Source organism: Dendrobates tinctorius, unplaced genomic scaffold (assembly GCF_039654945.1).
Source record: "Dendrobates tinctorius isolate UK_male_01 unplaced genomic scaffold, ASM3965494v1 ptg000236l, whole genome shotgun sequence".
NCBI lineage: Eukaryota > Metazoa > Chordata > Amphibia > Anura > Dendrobatidae > Dendrobates > Dendrobates tinctorius.
The window spans coordinates 1,497,280-1,523,887 of record NW_027361903.1 but is presented as its reverse complement, the minus strand read 5'-3'; the positions used below and the strand labels follow the sequence as shown (position 1 = coordinate 1,523,887).

Here is a 26,608-nt window from a genome sequence, read left to right as displayed (position 1 = left end):
GTCCTATCTGAGGGTTTACAATTTTATTTTTTCCCCCTGGGGGGGGGGGGGAGTGGAATTTGGACTTGGTGTCCTGACATTAAAGGGTCTCGGGCTGCTTGGCATCAGATATGAGTGGGGCCGATGAGATCCCTCGGCCGAGCAGCAGGTATCACCCTGTCCCAACTGTAGAGCTTCCTGGCCTGTACTCTCCTGTTGCAGGAGTGAGGACAATCCAGTGCCATATGACTCTGACCTGGCACTGTGACCTGGGTACATGATACACACGGGCCCCTGTATGCTGGGTATCGCCCTTACTGTCTGGGTGCAGTCATGTCTGACGAATAAAGGGAAGTCCTCCCCTATCCAAGGGTGACTGGGGGGGCCCCCTGCCCAGCACCCAGTCAGTGGTGTAAAGTGTCCGCCAGCAGTAGCCAACACCAAGCTGCTGTCCGGTTGTGCTATGGCACTTTACAGACAAGGGCGGTCTCTGTGGGCTATAGGGTGACGCTCCATGGTACATGGCCTGAGCACTGGGTTCTGGGTGCTGTTGTCATGTCCATAAGGGATTTCCATTTGACCTCTCACTACCTCGAATGTTAGGCATATGCTGTCTCTAGCAGCCCACCATCTCGCCTGAACCCTACTTCTCTCTGGCTGACACTGAACTCCCTCTAACTGAGAAGTGGCTACCCACCAGGTAGCCTACAAGAACGTCTGGGAGATTAAAATGGGTGGGGAAAGTACATAATGGAAAGAAAACAGCATGGTGAGGACCCTCAACAGTATCCCTGACCCCCAGATCGCTGCTGAGAACAATGGGGTCACACTTTAACTCCACTGTAAGGATTGACAATAAAACCTTCAAAATTGACAAATTGGAGCTTAAAGGGGGAAAAAAAAAAAACTTTAAGAACATTCTTTCCTGTGCAATGACTTGCATATAAAGCAAAATAAATTAAAAAAGGAAACAAATTGCAATTTTATTAAATTGGAAATGTCAGTGTAATTTATGAAGGAAGCAAGAACTGTGAAAATGTGATGTAAAAGAGGGACTGAGATATACCCAGTATTAAAAATAAGTGAGGGCGTCAAACACATTTCTGTTCAAATTGTCATGTTCTGGTACTCCTAGACAAATGGTGCAAATTCTGCCAAAAATTATAAGCAGGGTCATCCATACATCCCTGAAGGGCAACAAAGGCTGGGCCTCATTCAAACAATTTGTGCTGCTGCCGTCTGGTGTGGGCTAATCTACGTGATATCTCAGTTTCTCTTTTTTTAACAAACTTGCAAAAACTTCTACTTTTTTTTTTTTCAGTCAAGATAGGTGCAGAGTGTATATTAATGAGAAAAAAAATCAACTTTTTTGAATTTACCAAATGGCTGCAATGAAACAAATAGTGAAAAATTTAAAGGGGTTGTAAAGATCTCCTCAGTGTCCTAGTGTGGGATCGCAGGTCTCCTGGTACTTGACAAGGAGGATCAGGGTGAGGATTAAATGCTTCAGACTTTAGGCCGGTGAGTCTGGACTATGTGGAAGACTGGGTGGTGCTGCCAGGTCTGCTGGAAACATCTGCTTTCCTACAGACCACCTGTTCACACTGATCTGGCTTCAGAAGTGGTGTACTGTGCCTCCCTACAACGTGGGTCAGGAGCTTATATGCCGTGTATAGGTGTTTCTTGTGCTCCAGCAACAGGCATAGGCGCCCCTGCCCCCCTCCTTGGCATCTGAGTGCACAATCATCAGCATGTCCACTCCCCTTTCCTTTAACGCACGCATTACGAATTTTGTAATTGCGAGGTCTCTTGAAAACAAGTTTCCTTGATTAATTTACGATATTTTTTTTTTTTTTTTCTTCTGGAGGGGTGGATGTTGCACTGTGACGGAATATTACACTTGCAAAGATATCTCACAAGTGAAGAGCCATGATGCGGAGAACCTGCCATTTAGGTGGATGAGGCGCACACAGGTGAGGGTACTGAGCTGCAGAAACCGGCTCCAGATTAATTTTACTAAATTAAGGGAAGGCGACATTTATTTTTTTCATGAATTGCAGACCGTGATCGATAATCGGCGGCCGGTCCTGGATCGTCTGCGCCTCCTATGACGATATCTGCCGCACAGGGTACTATGACAGATTGTGGTGTCCTGCTCGGGACGGTCACAGTTGGGTATTCTCTACGTCTGGGTGCGGAGCGAACGGCTCCCACTTTGATTTTTCACCGTTATACGCCACGATTGTTTTCCCAGGACCTTATATAGTAAGTGAACGTCACTGATCATAAATCCCATAAATGCGTCGTCAGACAGCAATGGGAAAAGCACAAGTGCAGAAATGGCGACTGTGGGCCAGAGGGGATAGGGTCTGGTTCTAGGACTTTCAGGAGCCGGGTCAACGGGGGTGAGGATCCTGTGCGGGGCTTTTACCATTAGTCCCTTGGTTTGACCTCGTAGATATAAAATGATAAAACTACTCCTGGCATGTTGTGTTTCGGGCATGCTGGGAGCAGTGGTGAGTTTTCATCTTCGTTCGAGGGGGCAGGTTGTACTGGTGATGCTCAGGGTCTGGCTTCTCACCTGTAACCCTGTGCCAGCTCCGCCACCCATTTCTTAATGACGGGGAAGATTCTGGTGTATCCGGGTGCATGATCTTCTCGTCAGCAGAGAATTCCTCTAATCTCTGAGTAAACATTTCTCATTGACTTTGGTACTGGCAGCAGGAAATCTGCAGCGATCAGTGAAGGCTTCAGTTACTGCACCAGTGGCAGCTGCCATCACAGGCCGCGGATAAACCCACTGCGTGTCCAGGGGCTGAGAAACTACCACTCCTAACATACCCGAACACTGCAGGCTGTCAGAGGTTGTAGGTTTACACAGTGATAACATAATGTAAGCAAAGGTCTGCAGCGACCAGTGGAGCAGTAATCTGCAGAATACAGTGTGCACCTGTCTGTAGGTGGGAGGTGACGCTCCGCAGAAGTCTAGAAGTCAGTGGTGCAATAATCTGGAGAATATAGGATGTTTCAGCCCAAAGGCGTTTAAGTAATAAGTTCTGTGTGACACTTTATTACTGGTGGATGCAATGTGTCGGTTCTGTGTGATTATTACTGGTGGATGCGATGTGTCGGTTCTGTGTGACACTTTATTACAGGTGGATGCGATGTGTCTGTTCTGTGTGATACTTTATTACTGGTGGATGCGATGTGTCGGTTCTGTGTGATACTTTATTACTGGTGGATGCGATGTGTCGGTTCTGTGTGATTATTACTGGTGGATGCGATGTGTCGGTTCTCTGTGATACTTTATTACTGGTGGATACGATGTGTCGGTTCTGTGTGATACTTTATTACTGGTGGATGCGATGTGTCGGTTCTGTGTGATACTTTATTACTGGTGGATACGATGTGTCGGTTCTGTGTGACACTTTATTACTGGTGGATGCGATGTGTCGGTTCTGTGTGATTATTACTGGTGGATGCGATGTGTCGGTTCTCTGTGATACTTTATTACTGGTGGATACGATGTGTCGGTTCTGTGTGATACTTTATTACTGGTGGATGCGATGTGTCGGTTCTGTGTGATTATTACTGGTGGATGCGATGTGTCGGTTCTCTGTGATACTTTATTACTGGTGGATACGATGTGTCGGTTCTGTGTGATACTTTATTACTGGTGGATGCGATGTGTCGGTTCTGTGTGATTATTACTGGTGGATGCGATGTGTCGGTTCTCTGTGATACTTTATTACTGGTGGATGCGATGTGTCGGTTCTGTGTGATTATTACTGGTGGATGCGATGTGTCGGTTCTGTGTGATACTTTATTACTGGTGGATACGATGTGTCGGTTCTGTGTGATACTTTATTACTGGTGGATACGATGTGTCGGTTCTGTGTGATACTTTATTACTGGTGGATGCGATGTGTCGGTTCTGTGTGATACTTTATTACTGGTGGATACGATGTGTCGGTTCTGTGTGATACTTTATTACTGGTGGATGCGATGTGTCGGTTCTGTGTGATACTTTATTACAGGTGGATGCGATGTGTCGGTTCTGTGTGATACTTTATTACTGGTGGATACGATGTGTCGGTTCTATGTGATTATTACTGGTGGATACGATGTGTCGGTTCTGTGTGATACTTTATTACTGGTGGATGCGATGTGTCGGTTCTGTGTGATACTTTATTACTGGTGGATGCGATGTGTCGGTTCTGTGTGATTATTACTGGTGGATACGATGTGTCGGTTCTGTGTGATACTTTATTACTGGTGGATACGATGTGTCGGTTCTGTGTGATACTTTATTACTGGTGGATGCGATGTGTCGGTTCTCTGTGATACTTTATTACTGGTGGATACGATGTGTCGGTTCTGTGTGATACTTTATTACTGGTGGATGAGATGTGTCGGTTCTGTGTGATACTTTATTACTGGTGGATGCGATGTGTCGGTTCTGTGTGATTATTACTGGTGGATGCGATGTGTTGGTTCTGTGTGATACTTTATTACTGGTGGATACGATGTGTCGGTTCTGTGTGATTATTACTGGTGGATGCGATGTGTCGGTTCTCTGTGATACTTTATTACTGGTGGATACGATGTGTCGGTTCTGTGTGATACTTTATTACTGGTGGATGAGATGTGTCGGTTCTGTGTGATACTTTATTACTGGTGGATGCGATGTGTCGGTTCTGTGTGATTATTACTGGTGGATGCGATGTGTTGGTTCTGTGTGATACTTTATTACTGGTGGATACGATGTGTCGGTTCTGTGTGATTATTACTGGTGGATGCGATGTGTCGGTTCTCTGTGATACTTTATTACTGGTGGATGCGATGTGTCGGTTCTGTGTGATTATTACTGGTGGATACGATGTGTCTGTTCTGTGTGATACTTTATTACTGGTGGATACGATGTGTCGGTTCTGTGTGATTATTACTGGTGGATACGATGTGTCTGTTCTGAGTGATACTTTATTACTGGTGGATGAGATGTGTCGGTTCTGTGTGATTATTACTGGTGGATATGATGTGTCGGTTCTGTGTGATACTTTATTACTGGTGGATGCGATGTGTCGATTCTGTGTGATACTTTATTACTGGTGGATGCGATGTGTCGGTTCTGTGTGATACTTTATTACTGGTGGATGCGATGTGTCGGTTCTGTGTGATTATTACTGGTGGATGCGATGTGTCGGTTCTGTGTGATACTTTATTACTGGTGGATACGATGTGTCGGTTCTGTGTGATACTTTATTACTGGTGGATGCGATGTGTCGGTTCTGTGTGATTATTACTGGTGGATGCGATGTGTCGGTTCTGTGTGATACTTTATTACTGGTGGATGCGATGTGTCGGTTCTGTGTGATTATTACTGGTGGATGAGATGTGTCGGTTCTGTGTGATACTTTATTACTGGTGGATGCGATGTGTCGGTTCTGTGTGATACTTTATTACTGGTGGATGCGATGTGTCGGTTCTGTGTGATTATTACTGGTGGATGCGATGTGTCGGTTCTGTGTGATACTTTATTACAGGTGGATGCGATGTGTCGGTTCTGTGTGATACTTTATTACTGGTGGATGCGATGTGTCGGTTCTGTGTGATACTTTATTACTGGTGGATGCGATGTGTCGGTTCTGTGTGATACTTTATTACTGGTGGATACGATGTGTCGGTTCTGTGTGATACTTTATTACTGGTGGATGCGATGTGTCGGTTCTGTGTGATTATTACTGGTGGATGCGATGTGTCGGTTCTGTGTGATACTTTATTACTGGTGGATGCGATGTGTCGGTTCTGTGTGATTATTACTGGTGGATGAGATGTGTCGGTTCTGTGTGATACTTTATTACTGGTGGATGCGATGTGTCGGTTCTGTGTGATACTTTATTACTGGTGGATGCGATGTGTCGGTTCTGTGTGATTATTACTGGTGGATGCGATGTGTCGGTTCTGTGTGATACTTTATTACAGGTGGATGCGATGTGTCGGTTCTGTGTGATACTTTATTACTGGTGGATGCGATGTGTCGGTTCTGTGTGATTATTACTGGTGGATGCGATGTGTCGGTTCTGTGTGATACTTTATTACTGGTGGATACGATGTGTCGGTTCTGTGTGATACTTTATTACTGGTGGATACGATGTGTCGGTTCTGTGTGATACTTTATTACTGGTGGATGCGATGTGTCGGTTCTGTGTGATACTTTATTACTGGTGGATACGATGTGTCGGTTCTGTGTGATACTTTATTACTGGTGGATGCGATGTGTCGGTTCTGTGTGATACTTTATTACAGGTGGATGCGATGTGTCGGTTCTGTGTGATACTTTATTACTGGTGGATACGATGTGTCGGTTCTATGTGATTATTACTGGTGGATACGATGTGTCGGTTCTGTGTGACACTTTATTACTGGTGGATGCGATGTGTCGGTTCTGTGTGATACTTTATTACTGGTGGATGCGATGTGTCGGTTCTGTGTGATTATTACAGGTGGATGCGATGTGTCGGTTCTGTGTGATTATTACTGGTGGATGCGATGTGTCGGTTCTGTGTGATACTTTATTACTGGTGGATGCGATGTGTCGGTTCTGTGTGACACTTTATTACTGGTGGATACGATGTGTCGGTTCTGTGTGATTATTACAGGTGGATGCGATGTGTCGGTTCTGTGTGATACTTTATTACTGGTGGATGCGATGTGTCGGTTCTGTGTGATTATTACTGGTGGATGCGATGTGTCGGTTCTGTGTGATACTTTATTACTGGTGGATGCGATGTGTCGGTTCTGTGTGACACTTTATTACTGGTGGATACGATGTGTCGGTTCTGTGTGATTATTACAGGTGGATGCGATGTGTCGGTTCTGTGTGATACTTTATTACTGGTGGATACGATGTGTCGGTTCTGTGTGATTATTACTGGTGGATGCGATGTGTCGGTTCTGTGTGATACTTTATTACTGGTGGATGCGATGTGTCGGTTCTGTGTGATTATTACTGGTGGATGCGATGTGTCGGTTCTGTGTGATACTTTATTACTGGTGGATGCGATGTGTCGGTTCTGTGTGACACTTTATTACTGGTGGATACGATGTGTCGGTTCTGTGTGATTATTACTGGTGGATGCGATGTGTCGGTTCTGTGTGATACTTTATTACTGGTGGATACGATGTGTCGGTTCTGTGTGATACTTTATTACTGGTGGATGTGATGTGTCGGTTCTGTGTGATACTTTATTACTGGTGGATGTGATGTGTCGGTTCTGTGTGATTATTACAGGTGGATGCGATGTGTCGGTTCTGTGTGACACTTTATTACTGGTGGATACGATGTGTCGGTTCTGTGTGATTATTACTGGTGGATGCGATGTGTCGGTTCTGTGTGATACTTTATTACTGGTGGATGCGATGTGTCGGTTCTGTGTGACACTTTATTACTGGTGGATACGATGTGTCTGTTCTGTGTGATTATTACTGGTGGATACGATGTGTCGGTTCTGTGTGATACTTTATTACTGGTGGATGCGATGTGTCGGTTCTGTGTGACACTTTATTACTGGTGGATGAGATGTGTCAGTTCTGTGTGATACTTTATTACTGGTGGATGCGATGTGTCGGTTCTGTGTGATACTTTATTACTGGTGGATGCGATGTGTCGGTTCTGTGTGACACTTTATTACTGGTGGATGCGATGTGTCGGTTCTGTGTGATACTTTATTACTGGTGGATGCGATGTGTCGGTTCTGTGTGATTATTACTGGTGGATGCGATGTGTCGGTTCTGTGTGATTATTACTGGTGGATGCGATGTGTCGGTTCTGTGTGATACTTTATTACTGGTGGATGCGATGTTTTGGTTCTGTGTGTTTATTACTGGTGGATACGATGTGTCGGTTCTGTGTGATACTTTATTACTGGTGGATGCGATGTGTTGGTTCTGTGTGACACCATGGTACATGGCCTGAGCACTGGGTTCTGGGTGCTGTTGTCATGTCCATAAGGGATTTCCATTTGACCTCTCACTACCTCGAATGTTAGGCATATGCTGTCTCTAGCAGCCCACCATCTCGCCTGAACCCTACTTCTCTCTGGCTGACACTGAACTCCCTCTAACTGAGAAGTGGCTACCCACCAGGTAGCCTACAAGAACGTCTGGGAGATTAAAATGGGTGGGGAAAGTACATAATGGAAAGAAAACAGCATGGTGAAGACCCTCAACAGTATCCCTGACCCCCAGATCGCTGCTGAGAACAATGGGGTCACACTTTAACTCCACTGTAAGGATTGACAATAAAACCTTCAAAATTGACAAATTGGAGCTTAAAGGGGGAAAAAAAAAAAAACTTTAAAAACATTCTTTCCTGTGCAATGACTTGCATATAAAGCAAAATAAATTAAAAAAGGAAACAAATTGCAATTTTATTAAATTGGAAATTTCAGTGTAATTTATGAAGGAAGCAAGAACTGTGAAAATGTGATGTAAAAGAGGGACTGAGATATACCCAGTATTAAAAATAAGTGAGGGCGTCAAACACATTTCTGTTCAAATTGTCATGTTCTGGTACTCCTAGACAAATGGTGCAAATTCTGCCAAAAATTACAAGCAGGGTCATCCATACATCCCTGAAGGGCAACAAAGGCTGGGCCTCATTCAAACAATTTGTGCTGCTGCCGTCTGGTGTGGGCTAATCTACGTGATATCTCAGTTTCTCTTTTTTTAACAAACTTGCAAAAACTTCTACTTTTTTTTTTCAGTCAAGATAGGTGCAGAGTGTATATTAATGAGAAAAAAAATCAACTTTTTTGAATTTACCAAATGGCTGCAATGAAACAAATAGTGAAAAATTTAAAGGGGTTGTAAAGATCTCCTCAGTGTCCTAGTGTGGGATCGCAGGTCTCCTGGTACTTGACAAGGAGGATCAGGGTGAGGATTAAATGCTTCAGACTTTAGGCCGGTGAGTCTGGACTATGTGGAAGACTGGGTGGTGCTGCCAGGTCTGCTGGAAACATCTGCTTTCCTACAGACCACCTTTTCACACTGCTCTGGCTTCAGAAGTGGTGTACTGTGCCTCCCTACAACGTGGGTCAGGAGCTTATATGCCGTGTATAGGTGTTTCTTGTGCTCCAGCAACAGGCATAGGCGCCCCTGCCCCCCTCCTTGGCATCTGAGTGCACAATCATCAGCATGTCCACTCCCCTTTCCTTTAACGCACGCATTACGAATTTTGTAATTGCGAGGTCTCTTGAAAACAAGTTTCCTTGATTAATTTACGATATATTTTTTTTTTTTTCTTCTGGAGGGGTGGATGTTGCATTGTGACGGAATATTACACTTGCAAAGATATCTCACAAGTGAAGAGCCATGATGCGGAGAACCTGCCATTTAGGTGGATGAGGCGCACACAGGTGAGGGTACTGAGCTGCAGAAACCGGCTCCAGATTAATTTTACTAAATTAAGGGAAGGCGACATTTATTTTTTTTCATGAATTGCAGACCGTGATCGATAATCGGCGGCCGGTCCTGGATCGTCCGCGCCTCCTATGACGATATCTGCCGCACAGGGTACTATGACAGATTGTGGTGTCCTGCTCGGGACGGTCACAGTTGGGTATTCTCTACGTCTGGGTGCGGAGCGAACGGCTCCCACTTTGATTTTTCACCGTTATACGCCACGATTGTTTTCCCAGGACCTTATATAGTAAGTGAACGTCACTGATCATAAATCCCATAAATGCGTCGTCAGACAGCAATGGGAAAAGCACAAGTGCAGAAATGGCGACTGTGGGCCAGAGGGGATAGGGTCTGGTTCTAGGACTTTCAGGAGCCGGGTCAACGGGGGTGAGGATCCTGTGCGGGGCTTTTACCATTAGTCCCTTGGTTTGACCTCGTAGATATAAAATGATAAAACTACTCCTGGCATGTTGTGTTTCGGGCATGCTGGGAGCAGTGGTGAGTTTTCATCTTCGTTCGAGGGGGCAGGTTGTACTGGTGATGCTCAGGGTCTGGCTTCTCACCTGTAACCCTGTGCCAGCTCCGCCACCCATTTCTTAATGACGGGGAAGATTCTGGTGTATCCGGGTGCATGATCTTCTCGTCAGCAGAGAATTCCTCTAATCTCTGAGTAAACATTTCTCATTGACTTTGGTACTGGCAGCAGGAAATCTGCAGCGATCAGTGAAGGCTTCAGTTACTGCACCAGTGGCAGCTGCCATCACAGGCCGCGGATAAACCCACTGCGTGTCCAGCGGCTGAGAAACTACCACTCCTAACATACCCGAACACTGCAGGCAGTCAGAGGTTGTAGGTTTACACAGTGATAACATAATGTAAGCAAAGGTCTGCAGCGACCAGTGGAGCAGTAATCTGCAGAATACAGTGTGCACCTGTCTGTAGGTGGGAGGTGACGCTCCGCAGAAGTCTAGAAGTCAGTGGTGCAATAATCTGGAGAATATAGGATGTTTCAGCCCAAAGGCGTTTAAGTAATAAGTTCTGTGTGACACTTTATTACTGGTGGATGCGATGTGTCGGTTCTGTGTGATTATTACTGGTGGATACGATGTGTCGGTTCTGTGTGACACTTTATTACTGGTGGATACGATGTGTCGGTTCTGTGTGATTATTACTGGTGGATGAGATGTGTCGGTTCTGTGTGATTATTACTGGTGGATACGATGTGTCGGTTCTGTGTGATACTTTATTACTGGTGGATACGATGTGTCGGTTATGTGTGATTATTACTGGTGGATGCGATGTGTCGGTTCTGTGTGACACTTTATTACTGGTGGATGCGATGTGTCGGTTCTGTGTGACACTTTATTACTGGTGGATGCGATGTGTCGGTTCTGTGTGATACTTTATTACTGGTGGATACGATGTGTCAGTTCTGTGTGATACTTTATTACTGGTGGATACGATGTGTCGGTTATGTGTGATTATTACTGGTGGATACGATGTGTCGGTTCTGTGTGATTATTACTGGTGGATACGATGTGTCGGTTCTGTGTGACACTTTATTACTGGTGGATACGATGTGTCGGTTCTGTGTGATTATTACTGGTGGATGCGAGTTGTCGGTTCTGTGTGATACTTTATTACTGGTGGATACGATGTGTCGGTTCTATGTGATACTTTATAACTGGTGGATACGATGTGTCGGTTCTGTGTGATACTTTATTACTGGTGGATACGATGTGTCGGTTCTGTGTGATACTTTATTACTGGTGGATATGATGTGTCGGTTCTGTGTGATACTTTATTACTGGTGGATGAGATGTGTCGGTTCTGTGTGATTATTACTGGTGGATACGATGTGTCGGTTCTGTGTGACACTTTATTACTGGTGGATGCGATGTGTCGGTTCTGTGTGATACTTTATTACTGGTGGATACGATGTGTCGGTTCTGTGTGACACTTTATTACTGGTGGATGCGATGTGTCGGTTCTGTGTGATTATTACTGGTGGATACGATGTGTCGGTTCTGTGTGACACTTTATTACTGGTGGATGCGATGTGTCGGTTCTGTGTGATACTTTATTACTGGTGGATACGATGTGTCGGTTCTATGTGATACTTTATTACTGGTGGATGCGATGTGTCGGTTCTGTGTGACACTTTATTACTGGTGGATACGATGTGTCGGTTATGTGTGATTATTACTGGTGGATGCGATGTGTCGGTTCTGTGTGACACTTTATTACTGGTGGATGCGATGTGTCGGTTCTGTGTGACACTTTATTACTGGTGGATGCGATGTGTCGGTTCTGTGTGACACTTTATTACTGGTGGATGAGATGTGTCGGTTCTGTGTGATTATTACTGGTGGATACGATGTGTCGGTTCTGTGTGATACTTTATTACTGGTGGATACGATGTGTCGGTTCTGTGTGACACTTTATTACTGGTGGATACGATGTGTCGGTTATGTGTGATTATTACTGGTGGATGCGATGTGTCGGTTCTGTGTGACACTTTATTACTGGTGGATGCGATGTGTCGGTTCTGTGTGACACTTTATTACTGGTGGATGCGATGTGTCGGTTCTGTGTGATACTTTATTACTGGTGGATACGATGTGTCGGTTCTGTGTGATACTTTATTACTGGTGGATATGATGTGTCGGTTCTGTGTGATACTTTATTACTGGTGGATGAGATGTGTCGGTTCTGTGTGATTATTACTGGTGGATACGATGTGTCGGTTCTGTGTGATACTTTATTACTGGTGGATACGATGTGTCGGTTCTGTGTGATACTTTATTACTGGTGGATACGATGTGTCGGTTATGTGTGATTATTACTGGTGGATGCGATGTGTCGGTTCTGTGTGACACTTTATTACTGGTGGATGCGATGTGTCGGTTCTGTGTGACACTTTATTACTGGTGGATGCGATGTGTCGGTTCTGTGTGATACTTTATTACTGGTGGATACGATGTGTCAGTTCTGTGTGATACTTTATTACTGGTGGATACGATGTGTCGGTTATGTGTGATTATTACTGGTGGATACGATGTGTCGGTTCTATGTGATACTTTATTACTGGTGGATGCGATGTGTCGGTTCTGTGTGATACTTTATTACTGGTGGATGCGATGTGTCGGTTCTGTGTGACACTTTATTACTGGTGGATGAGATGTGTCGGTTCTGTGTGATTATTACTGGTGGATACGATGTGTCGGTTCTGTGTGACACTTTATTACTGGTGGATGCGATGTGTCGGTTCTGTGTGACACTTTATTACTGGTGGATGCGATGTGTCGGTTCTGTGTGATACTTTATTACTGGTGGATACGATGTGTCGGTTCTGTGTGATACTTTATTACTGGTGGATACGATGTGTCGGTTCTATGTGATACTTTATTACTGGTGGATGCGATGTGTCGGTTCTGTGTGATACTTTATTACTGGTGGATGCGATGTGTCGGTTCTGTGTGACACTTTATTACTGGTGGATGAGATGTGTCGGTTCTGTGTGATTATTACTGGTGGATACGATGTGTCGGTTCTGTGTGACACTTTATTACTGGTGGATGCGATGTGTCGGTTCTGTGTGATACTTTATTACTGGTGGATACGATGTGTCAGTTCTGTGTGATACTTTATTACTGGTGGATGCGATGTGTCGGTTCTGTGTGACACTTTATTACTGGTGGATGCGATGTGTCGGTTCTGTGTGATTATTACTGGTGGATGAGATGTGTCGGTTCTGTGTGATTATTACTGGTGGATACGATGTGTCGGTTCTGTGTGATACTTTATTACTGGTGGATACGATGTGTCGGTTATGTGTGATTATTACTGGTGGATGCGATGTGTCGGTTCTGTGTGACACTTTATTACTGGTGGATGCGATGTGTCGGTTCTGTGTGACACTTTATTACTGGTGGATGCGATGTGTCGGTTCTGTGTGACACTTTATTACTGGTGGATACGATGTGTCGGTTCTGTGTGATACTTTATTACTGGTGGATGCGATGTGTCGGTTCTGTGTGATTATTACTGGTGGATACGATGTGTCGGTTCTATGTGATACTTTATTACTGGTGGATGCGATGTGTCGGTTCTGTGTGACACTTTATTACTGGTGGATACGATGTGTCGGTTATGTGTGATTATTACTGGTGGATGCGATGTGTCGGTTCTGTGTGACACTTTATTACTGGTGGATGCGATGTGTCGGTTCTGTGTGATTATTACTGGTGGATGCGATGTGTCGGTTCTGTGTGACACTTTATTACTGGTGGATGCGATGTGTCGGTTCTGTGTGACACTTTATTACTGGTGGATGCGATGTGTCGGTTCTGTGTGACACTTTATTACTGGTGGATGAGATGTGTCGGTTCTGTGTGATTATTACTGGTGGATACGATGTGTCGGTTCTGTGTGATACTTTATTACTGGTGGATACGATGTGTCGGTTCTGTGTGACACTTTATTACTGGTGGATACGATGTGTCGGTTATGTGTGATTATTACTGGTGGATGCGATGTGTCGGTTCTGTGTGACACTTTATTACTGGTGGATGCGATGTGTCGGTTCTGTGTGACACTTTATTACTGGTGGATGCGATGTGTCGGTTCTGTGTGACACTTTATTACTGGTGGATGAGATGTGTCGGTTCTGTGTGATTATTACTGGTGGATACGATGTGTCGGTTCTGTGTGATACTTTATTACTGGTGGATACGATGTGTCGGTTCTGTGTGACACTTTATTACTGGTGGATACGATGTGTCGGTTATGTGTGATTATTACTGGTGGATGCGATGTGTCGGTTCTGTGTGACACTTTATTACTGGTGGATGCGATGTGTCGGTTCTGTGTGACACTTTATTACTGGTGGATGCGATGTGTCGGTTCTGTGTGATACTTTATTACTGGTGGATACGATGTGTCGGTTCTGTGTGATACTTTATTACTGGTGGATATGATGTGTCGGTTCTATGTGATACTTTAATACTGGTGGATGAGATGTGTCGGTTCTGTGTGACACTTTATTACTGGTGGATACGATGTGTCGGTTATGTGTGATTATTACTGGTGGATGCGATGTGTCGGTTCTGTGTGACACTTTATTACTGGTGGATGCGATGTGTCGGTTCTGTGTGACACTTTATTACTGGTGGATGCGATGTGTCGGTTCTGTGTGATACTTTATTACTGGTGGATGCGATGTGTCGGTTCTGTGTGATACTTTATTACTGGTGGATATGATGTGTCGGTTCTATGTGATACTTTAATACTGGTGGATGAGATGTGTCGGTTCTGTGTGATTATTACTGGTGGATACGATGTGTCGGTTCTGTGTGATACTTTATTACTGGTGGATACGATGTGTCGGTTCTGTGTGATACTTTATTACTGGTGGATACGATGTGTCGGTTATGTGTGATTATTACTGGTGGATGCGATGTGTCGGTTCTGTGTGACACTTTATTACTGGTGGATGCGATGTGTCGGTTCTGTGTGATACTTTATTACTGGTGGATGCGATGTGTCGGTTATGTGTGATTATTACTGGTGGATACGATGTGTCGGTTCTGTGTGATTATTACTGGTGGATGCGATGTGTCGGTTCTGTGTGATACTTTATTACTGGTGGATGCGATGTGTCGGTTCTGTGTGATACTTTATTACTGGTGGATACGATGTGTCAGTTCTGTGTGATACTTTATTACTGGTGGATACGATGTGTCGGTTATGTGTGATTATTACTGGTGGATGCGATGTGTCGGTTCTGTGTGACACTTTATTACTGGTGGATGCGATGTGTCGGTTCTGTGTGACACTTTATTACTGGTGGATGCGATGTGTCGGTTCTGTGTGATACTTTATTATTGGTGGATGCGATGTGTCGGTTATGTGTGATTATTACTGGTGGATACGATGTGTCGGTTCTGTGTGATTATTACTGGTGGATGCGATGTGTCGGTTCTGTGTGATACTTTATTACTGGTGGATGCGATGTGTCGGTTCTGTGTGATACTTTATTACTGGTGGATACGATGTGTCAGTTCTGTGTGATACTTTATTACTGGTGGATACGATGTGTCGGTTATGTGTGATTATTACTGGTGGATACGATGTGTCGGTTCTGTGTGATTATTACTGGTGGATGCGATGTGTCGGTTCTGTGTGATACTTTATTACTGGTGGATGCGATGTGTCGGTTCTGTGTGACACTTTATTACTGGTGGATGAGATGTGTCGGTTCTGTGTGATTATTACTGGTGGATACGATGTGTCGGTTCTGTGTGACACTTTATTACTGGTGGATGCGATGTGTCGGTTCTGTGTGATTATTACTGGTGGATGAGATGTGTCGGTTCTGTGTGATACTTTATTACTGGTGGATACGATGTGTCGGTTCTGTGTGATACTTTATTACTGGTGGATACGATGTGTCGGTTCTATGTGATACTTTATTACTGGTGGATGCGATGTGTCGGTTCTGTGTGATACTTTATTACTGGTGGATGAGATGTGTCGGTTCTGTGTGATTATTACTGGTGGATACGATGTGTCGGTTCTGTGTGATACTTTATTACTGGTGGATACGATGTGTCGGTTCTATGTGATACTTTATTACTGGTGGATGCGATGTGTCGGTTCTGTGTGACACTTTATTACTGGTGGATGAGATGTGTCGGTTCTGTGTGATTATTACTGGTGGATACGATGTGTCGGTTCTGTGTGATACTTTATTACTGGTGGATACGATGTGTCGGTTATGTGTGATTATTACTGGTGGATACGATGTGTCGGTTCTATGTGATACTTTATTACTGGTGGATGCGATGTGTCGGTTCTGTGTGATACTTTATTACTGGTGGATGCGATGTGTCGGTTCTGTGTGACACTTTATTACTGGTGGATGCGATGTGTCGGTTCTGTGTGATTATTACTGGTGGATGAGATGTGTCGGTTCTGTGTGATTATTACTGGTGGATGCGATGTGTCGGTTCTGTGTGATACTTTATTACTGGTGGATACGATGTGTCGGTTATGTGTGATTATTACTGGTGGATGCGATGTGTCGGTTCTGTGTGACACTTTATTACTGGTGGATGCGATGTGTCGGTTCTGTGTGACACTTTATTACTGGTGGATACGATGTGTCAGTTCTGTGTGATACTTTATTACTGGTGGATATGATGTGTCGGTTCTGTGTGACACTTTATTACTGGTGGATACGATGTGTCGGTTCTGTGTGATTATTACTGGTGGATACGATGTGTCGGTTCTGTGTGACACTTTATTACTGGTGGATACGATGTGTCGGTTCTGTGTGACACTTTATTACTGGTGGATGCGATGTGTCGGTTCTGTGTGACACTTTATTACTGGTGGATACGATGTGTCGGTTCTGTGTGATTATTACTGGTGGATGCGATGTGTCGGTTCTGTGTGACACTTTATTACTGGTGGATACGATGTGTCGGTTCTGTGTGATACTTTATTACTGGTGGATGCGATGTGTCGGTTCTGTGTGACACTTTATTACTGGTGGATGAGATGTGTCGGTTCTGTGTGATACTTTATTACTGGTGGATGCGATGTGTCGGTTCTGTGTGACACTTTATTACTGGTGGATGCGATGTGTCGGTTCTGTGTGACACTTTATTACTGGTGGATGCGATGTGTCGGTTCTGTGTGATACTTTATTACTGGTGGATACGATGTGTCGGTTCTGTGTGATACTTTATTACTGGTGGATGCGATGTGTCGGTTCTGTGTGATACTTTATTACTGGTGGATACGATGTGTTGGTTCTGTGTGATTATTACTGGTGGATGCGATGTGTCGGTTCTGTGTGACACTTTATTACTGGTGGATGCGATGTGTCGGTTCTGTGTGACACTTTATTACTGGTGGATACGATGTGTCGGTTCTGTGTGATTATTACTGGTGGATGCGATGTGTCGGTTCTGTGTGACACTTTATTACTGGTGGATACGATGTGTCGGTTCTGTGTGATTATTACTGGTGGATACGATGTGTCGGTTCTGTGTGATTATTACTGGTGGATACAATGTGTCGGTTCTGTGTGATACTTTATTACTGGTGGATGCGATGTGTCGGTTCTGTGTGATACTTTATTACTGGTGGATACGATGTGTCGGTTCTGTGTGATACTTTATTACTGGTGGATACGATGTGTCGGTTCTGTGTGATTATTACTGGTGGATACGATGTGTCGGTTCTGTGTGATTATTACTGGTGGATACGATGTGTCGGTTCTGTGTGATACTTTATTACTGGTGGATAAGATGTGTCGGTTCTGTGTGATTATTACTGGTGGATACGATGTGTCGGTTCTGTGTGATTATTACTGGTGGATACGATGTGTCGGTTCTGTGTGACACTTTATTACTGGTGGATACGATGTGTCGGTTCTGTGTGATACTTTATTACTGGTGGATACGATGTGTCGGTTCTGTGTGATTATTACTGGTGGATACGATGTGTCGGTTCTGTGTGATACTTTATTACTGGTGGATACGATGTGTCGGTTATGTGTGATTATTACTGGTGGATGCGATGTGTCGGTTCTGTGTGACACTTTATTACTGGTGGATGCGATGTGTCGGTTCTGTGTGACACTTTATTACTGGTGGATACGATGTGTCGGTTCTGTGTGATACTTTATTACTGGTGGATACGATGTGTCGGTTCTGTGTGATTATTACTGGTGGATACGATGTGTCGGTTCTGTGTGATACTTTATTACTGGTGGATACGATGTGTCGGTTATGTGTGATTATTACTGGTGGATGCGATGTGTCGGTTCTGTGTGACACTTTATTACTGGTGGATGCGATGTGTCGGTTCTGTGTGACACTTTATTACTGGTGGATGCGATGTGTCGGTTCTGTGTGACACTTTATTACTGGTGGATACGATGTGTCGGTTCTGTGTGATACTTTATTACTGGTGGATGCGATGTGTCGGTTCTGTGTGATTATTACTGGTGGATACGATGTGTCGGTTCTATGTGATACTTTATTACTGGTGGATGCGATGTGTCGGTTCTGTGTGACACTTTATTACTGGTGGATACGATGTGTCGGTTATGTGTGATTATTACTGGTGGATGCGATGTGTCGGTTCTGTGTGACACTTTATTACTGGTGGATGCGATGTGTCGGTTCTGTGTGATTATTACTGGTGGATGCGATGTGTCGGTTCTGTGTGACACTTTATTACTGGTGGATGCGATGTGTCGGTTCTGTGTGACACTTTATTACTGGTGGATGCGATGTGTCGGTTCTGTGTGACACTTTATTACTGGTGGATGAGATGTGTCGGTTCTGTGTGATTATTACTGGTGGATACGATGTGTCGGTTCTGTGTGATACTTTATTACTGGTGGATACGATGTGTCGGTTCTGTGTGACACTTTATTACTGGTGGATACGATGTGTCGGTTATGTGTGATTATTACTGGTGGATGCGATGTGTCGGTTCTGTGTGACACTTTATTACTGGTGGATGCGATGTGTCGGTTCTGTGTGACACTTTATTACTGGTGGATGCGATGTGTCGGTTCTGTGTGATACTTTATTACTGGTGGATACGATGTGTCGGTTCTGTGTGATACTTTATTACTGGTGGATATGATGTGTCGGTTCTATGTGATACTTTAATACTGGTGGATGAGATGTGTCGGTTCTGTGTGATTATTACTGGTGGATACGATGTGTCGGTTCTGTGTGATACTTTATTACTGGTGGATACGATGTGTCGGTTCTGTGTGATTATTACTGGTGGATACGATGTGTCGGTTCTGTGTGATACTTTATTACTGGTGGATACGATGTGTCGGTTATGTGTGATTATTACTGGTGGATGCGATGTGTCGGTTCTGTGTGACACTTTATTACTGGTGGATGCGATGTGTCGGTTCTGTGTGACACTTTATTACTGGTGGATGCGATGTGTCGGTTCTGTGTGATACTTTATTACTGGTGGATGCGATGTGTCGGTTATGTGTGATTATTACTGGTGGATACGATGTGTCGGTTCTGTGTGATTATTACTGGTGGATGCGATGTGTCGGTTCTGTGTGATACTTTATTACTGGTGGATGCGATGTGTCGGTTCTGTGTGATACTTTATTACTGGTGGATACGATGTGTCAGTTCTGTGTGATACTTTATTACTGGTGGATACGATGTGTCGGTTATGTGTGATTATTACTGGTGGATGCGATGTGTCGGTTCTGTGTGACACTTTATTACTGGTGGATGCGATGTGTCGGTTCTGTGTGACACTTTATTACTGGTGGATGCGATGTGTCGGTTCTGTGTGATACTTTATTATTGGTGGATGCGATGTGTCGGTTATGTGTGATTATTACTGGTGGATACGATGTGTCGGTTCTGTGTGATTATTACTGGTGGATGCGATGTGTCGGTTCTGTGTGATACTTTATTACTGGTGGATGCGATGTGTCGGTTCTGTGTGATACTTTATTACTGGTGGATACGATGTGTCAGTTCTGTGTGATACTTTATTACTGGTGGATACGATGTGTCGGTTATGTGTGATTATTACTGGTGGATACGATGTGTCGGTTCTGTGTGATTATTACTGGTGGATGCGATGTGTCGGTTCTGTGTGATACTTTATTACTGGTGGATGCGATGTGTCGGTTCTGTGTGACACTTTATTACTGGTGGATGAGATGTGTCGGTTCTGTGTGATTATTACTGGTGGATACGATGTGTCGGTTCTGTGTGACACTTTATTACTGGTGGATGCGATGTGTCGGTTCTGTGTGATTATTACTGGTGGATACGATGTGTCGGTTCTGTGTGAAACTTTATTACTGGTGGATGCGATGTGTCGGTTCTGTGTGATACTTTATTACTGGTGGATACGATGTGTCAGTTCTGTGTGATACTTTATTACTGGTGGATGCGATGTGTCGGTTCTGTGTGACACTTTATTACTGGTGGATGCGATGTGTCGGTTCTGTGTGATTATTACTGGTGGATGAGATGTGTCGGTTCTGTGTGATACTTTATTACTGGTGGATACGATGTGTCGGTTCTGTGTGATACTTTATTACTGGTGGATACGATGTGTCGGTTCTATGTGATACTTTATTACTGGTGGATGCGATGTGTCGGTTCTGTGTGATACTTTATTACTGGTGGATGAGATGTGTCGGTTCTGTGTGATTATTACTGGTGGATACGATGTGTCGGTTCTGTGTGATACTTTATTACTGGTGGATACGATGTGTCGGTTCTATGTGATACTTTATTACTGGTGGATGCGATGTGTCGGTTCTGTGTGACACTTTATTACTGGTGGATGAGATGTGTCGGTTCTGTGTGATTATTACTGGTGGATACGATGTGTCGGTTCTGTGTGATACTTTATTACTGGTGGATACGATGTGTCGGTTATGTGTGATTATTACTGGTGGATACGATGTGTCGGTTCTATGTGATACTTTATTACTGGTGGATGCGATGTGTCGGTTCTGTGTGATACTTTATTACTGGTGGATGCGATGTGTCGGTTCTGTGTGACACTTTATTACTGGTGGATGCGATGTGTCGGTTCTGTGTGATTATTACTGGTGGATGAGATGTGTCGGTTCTGTGTGATTATTACTGGTGGATGCGATGTGTCGGTTCTGTGTGATACTTTATTACTGGTGGATACGATGTGTCGGTTATGTGTGATTATTACTGGTGGATGCGATGTGTCGGTTCTGTGTGACACTTTATTACTGGTGGATGCGATGTGTCGGTTCTGTGTGACACTTTATTACTGGTGGATGCGATGTGTCGGTTCTGTGTGATACTTTATTACTGGTGGATACGATGTGTCAGTTCTGTGTGATACTTTATTACTGGTGGATATGATGTGTCGGTTCTGTGTGACACTTTATTACTGGTGGATACGATGTGTCGGTTCTGTGTGACACTTTATTACTGGTGGATGCGATGTGTCGGTTCTGTGTGATACTTTATTACTGGTGGATACGATGTGTCGGTTCTGTGTGACACTTTATTACTGGTGGATACGATGTGTCAGTTCTGTGTGATACTTTATTACTGGTGGATATGATGTGTCGGTTCTGTGTGACACTTTATTACTGGTGGATACGATGTGTCGGTTCTGTGTGACACTTTATTACTGGTGGATGAGATGTGTCAGTTCTGTGTGATACTTTATTACTGGTGGATATGATGTGTCGGTTCTGTGTGACACTTTATTACTGGTGGATACGATGTGTCGGTTCTGTGTGATTATTACTGGTGGATACGATGTGTCGGTTCTGTGTGACACTTTATTACTGGTGGATACGATGTGTCGGTTCTGTGTGACACTTTATTACTGGTGGATGCGATGTGTCGGTTCTGTGTGACACTTTATTACTGGTGGATACGATGTGTCGGTTCTGTGTGATTATTACTGGTGGATGCGATGTGTCGGTTCTGTGTGACACTTTATTACTGGTGGATACGATGTGTCGGTTCTGTGTGATACTTTATTACTGGTGGATGCGATGTGTCGGTTCTGTGTGACACTTTATTACTGGTGGATGAGATGTGTCGGTTCTGTGTGATACTTTATTACTGGTGGATGCGATGTGTCGGTTCTGTGTGACACTTTATTACTGGTGGATGCGATGTGTCGGTTCTGTGTGACACTTTATTACTGGTGGATGAGATGTGTCGGTTCTGTGTGATACTTTATTACTGGTGGATGCGATGTGTCGGTTCTGTGTGATACTTTATTACTGGTGGATACGATGTGTTGGTTCTGTGTGATTATTACTGGTGGATGCGATGTGTCGGTTCTGTGTGACACTTTATTACTGGTGGATGCGATGTGTCGGTTCTGTGTGACACTTTATTACTGGTGGATACGATGTGTCGGTTCTGTGTGATTATTACTGGTGGATGCGATGTGTCGGTTCTGTGTGACACTTTATTACTGGTGGATACGATGTGTCGGTTCTGTGTGATTATTACTGGTGGATACGATGTGTCGGTTCTGTGTGATTATTACTGGTGGATACAATGTGTCGGTTCTGTGTGATACTTTATTACTGGTGGATGCGATGTGTCGGTTCTGTGTGATACTTTATTACTGGTGGATACGATGTGTCGGTTCTGTGTGATACTTTATTACTGGTGGATACGATGTGTCGGTTCTGTGTGATTATTACTGGTGGATACGATGTGTCGGTTCTGTGTGATTATTACTGGTGGATACGATGTGTCGGTTCTGTGTGATTATTACTGGTGGATACGATGTGTCGGTTCTGTGTGATTATTACTGGTGGATACGATGTGTCGGTTCTGTGTGACACTTTATTACTGGTGGATACGATGTGTCGGTTCTGTGTGACACTTTATTACTGGTGGATACGATGTGTCGGTTCTGTGTGATTATTACTGGTGGATGAGATGTGTCGGTTCTGTGTGATTATTACTGGTGGATACAATGTGTCGGTTCTGTGTGACACTTTATTACTGGTGGATACGATGTGTCGGTTCTGTGTGATTATTACTGGTGGATACAATGTGTCGGTTCTGTGTGATACTTTATTACTGGTGGATGCGATGTGTCGGTTCTGTGTGATACTTTATTACTGGTGGATGCGATGTGTCGGTTCTGTGTGACACTTTATTACTGGTGGATGAGATGTGTCGGTTCTGTGTGATACTTTATTACTGGTGGATGCGATGTGTCTGTTCTGTGTGATTATTACTGGTGGATGCGATGTGTCTGTTCTGTGTGATTATTACTGGTGGATGCAATGTGTCTGTTCTGTGTGATTATTACTGGTGGATGCAAGCAAAGAAAAAAAGACAAATTTATCTGGAATAAACATGATTTTGACAATAATCAAATTTTTTCATGGAACAAAAATTTACAGTGAAATCCTCGTTTTAAGAGAAGTTTCAAAAGAGAGAATATGAAACCACGACACAACAAAAGGGATTATTTGACTACTGATTCAGACTCTAGCGCTAATGAGGACTTTATTCCGTCTGCATGTCCAGGTGAGAGGAAGAATATCGCAGAGTCTACATCATTCCCTTTAGACGTAGAATCCGCAGAGGAAAGAGGAGGTCCAAGCGGCAATTTACGAAAAAGTTAACAGGTGTCTTGGAAAACATAGAGGAGACTGATTCCATGCAAAATGTGGTCATCAACTTAACACACCGTGTCCTGGAAAAGAGACATTTAGATGTATTGTCCAAGGGTCTTAATTATTGCATTCCTCTGGACTTTAATATGGTTGATTTTCAAAGAGATCTTTTCAAAGCACTGAGAAAAACCCATTTGCATAAATCCTTTCTATCTAATAATGGTTCCTCTGAAATCAGTAGCTACCCTGGAGAGATTCCAGGCACCATTGGCCCTTTGGGGTTTACGGCTGGACATAGATCGCTAGCGGATATTAGAGATGACGCATTAATTCTGATGGATATTGATCCTGTAACTCAGTCCAGTGTAACCACTACTCATAGTTATGTTCCTTTCTTGGGAGGTTGTAGCTCCTCATACATGCCTCCCATTTCCCCCCATTTACCAATAGATACAAAGAAGAATTGCGGTCTCTTTTAAGGCAATAGGTCCAGAATAATGTACTTTCAAAGCGTAAAGCTGAGAAATTGTTTCCAGAATTTCCGAGAAAGCCACATTGGTATCATATACCTAAAATACACAAGTCCATTAATAATCCTCCTGGCCACCCTATAGTGTCTGGGATAGGGTCTCTCATCCCAGTACATAGACTGGCTTCTGTGTCCTCTCCTCAAGGAGATTCCTTCGTACATAAAAGATTCGAAAGATTGTGACAGTTCTAAAAGAAATTGATTGGCAAGATAATTTCCAGATGACATCCATAGATGTGGAAAATCTATACACCAGAATTCCACATGAGGGTGGAGTAGACGCAATCAGACAAGTACTGTTGAGTTCTGATAGAGATCTGGGAACCATCAATTTCATCACAGATGGTCTTGATTTTATTCTTACACATAACGCGTTCCAATTTGACAATGTCTGGTATAGACAACCGGAGGGTACAGCGATGGGTACGCCGTTCGCGAGCACCCTCGCTAACCTGTTTTTGGCAGTTTTGGGGTTTTGGGGGAGAAGGTAGTTTATGCGGTCACCAATCCCTTTTTGAAGTATATAAAATTATTCATTCGCTATGTGGACGATATTTTCATTGTGTGAGATGGGTCAAAAGAGGATTTCAATTTATTTGTGGAGTTTCTTAATTCATATAATATGAATATGAAGTTTACTTCGCTATTTGGAGGTTTGGAAATAGATTTTTTGGATGTCAAATTAAAGTCAACCAATGGAGTTTTATATACAGAAACTTTCCGTAAATCTTCATCCACAAACTCCCACTTACATTACAATAGTGCACACCCCCATTATGTAAAGAATTCCTTGCCTTATGGTCAATTTTTGAGATTAAAGAAATGTAATAGTCATAATGAAGGTTTTCAGAGACAAGCGGATGAATTGCATAACAGATTTAAAAAAAGAGGGTATCCTGACTCTGTTCTAGATTCCGCCTTACAGAGGGTTAATAGTGAACCAGTTATTACTGGGCAGACCAAAAAAGGAAAAGAGAAACTGTTTGTTTTCAGTTTTACATATAATTCTATGGATAGACACATTAGAACAGTCATCAGACAGAATTGGCATCTGCTGGAAAGTGACAGAGACCTCACAGATGTGGTCAGTAGGGGTCCCCTATTTGTGAGTAGAAGAAGTACTAACCTTCGAGATTTATTAGTCAAGAACAGATTGCAAAACAAACAAAATAATTGGTTGGAATCCAGTACCCCAAAGGGAAATTATACATGTAAAAACTGTTCTTGGTGTCCTCTCAAATTAAGTGGTAAAACTGTAAAGGTGGGACCTATATTTCATGAAGTCTCGGAATTCATTACTTGCAGGACATCCTTTGTAGTGTATGCATTGTTTTGCCCATGTGGTTTTTTCTACATTGGGAAAACGATTCGGCCCCTCTGTGTGAGATTCAGGGAACATTTCAATTCTATCGGCACAGGAAAGGGCGTCCCTAGACTAATAGAACACATGAGGAAGGTACATGGGGGGGGGGAATGCGGAAGCATTACGGCTTACTGGCATCGAAAGGGTGTCTGCACCGCAGCATGGAGGGAGTCATAAAAAACATCTTTTACAAATATAAGATAAATGGATCCTCCGTACAAAAACCACAGGTCCTTTGGGTCTAAATGAAATAGTGGATATGTCCGTATTTCTCTGAAGCGGTTATGATTGCTGGTTTTATTGCATATGGTGTATGTAAATTATGCTTGTTTTTAATTTTATTTTAGGGGTTTTTTAAGACACGTTCAGGTAAAGTGTGGAGTTTTTTTTTGTTCACACATGTGGTATAAATTAGTGTTTCCTTGAGCCTGAGCATAGGCCCTGTTGAAGTGCATTGTGCACGAAACGGCTGTCCGTCTTTTTACATCTCTCCTGTGCTGATGCCTATGCTTTGTCAATATGAAATAAAGTGAATCATTTCAAGTGAACAGTGAGTGCCATCCTGCTGTCTTTTTCCACTATGGTAATATTCATTAGTTGACTCCTGCGCTGTAAATAATTAAAAAAAAATACAACCTGTGTGGGCTCCCCTGTATTTTTGATAACCAGCCAGGCAAAACTGACAGCTGGGGGCTGCAACCCTCAGCTGCCTGCTTCAACAAGACTGGTTATTAAGAATAGAGGGGTCCCCACACCATATATTTAATTTAAGAAAAAAACTGTGTGCGGTCCCCTCATTTTTTGACAACCAGCCTTGCTAAAGTAGACAGCTGGGGGCTGGTATTCTCAGGCTGGTAAAGGGCCATGGATATTGACCCCCCCCAACCTAAAAATAGCAGCCCACAACCACCCAGAAAAGGCACATCTATTAGATGCGCCAATTCTGGTGCTTTGTCCGGCTTTTCCCACTTGCCCTGTAGTGGTTGCAAAGGGGTTCATATTTTTCAATGACGTCATTGCTGGTCACTGATGTCACTGACAGAACGATGGAGAGGTGAGGGATATTGTTTTTTTATTTTAGTTTTTTTACAAGAGAACAAGG

At 43.6% G+C, this 26,608-nt stretch overlaps 1 long non-coding RNA gene across 1 annotated transcript; it reads left to right on the top strand.

The window, feature by feature from the left end:
- Positions 1-9,285: 9,285 nt before the first annotated feature.
- Positions 9,286-26,054, top strand: LOC141060358 (uncharacterized). Its single transcript, XR_012222696.1, has 3 exons — positions 9,286-9,395; positions 9,484-9,688; positions 23,526-26,054. It is a non-coding gene; the product is annotated as an uncharacterized lncRNA (long non-coding RNA).
- Positions 26,055-26,608: the final 554 nt, after the last annotated feature.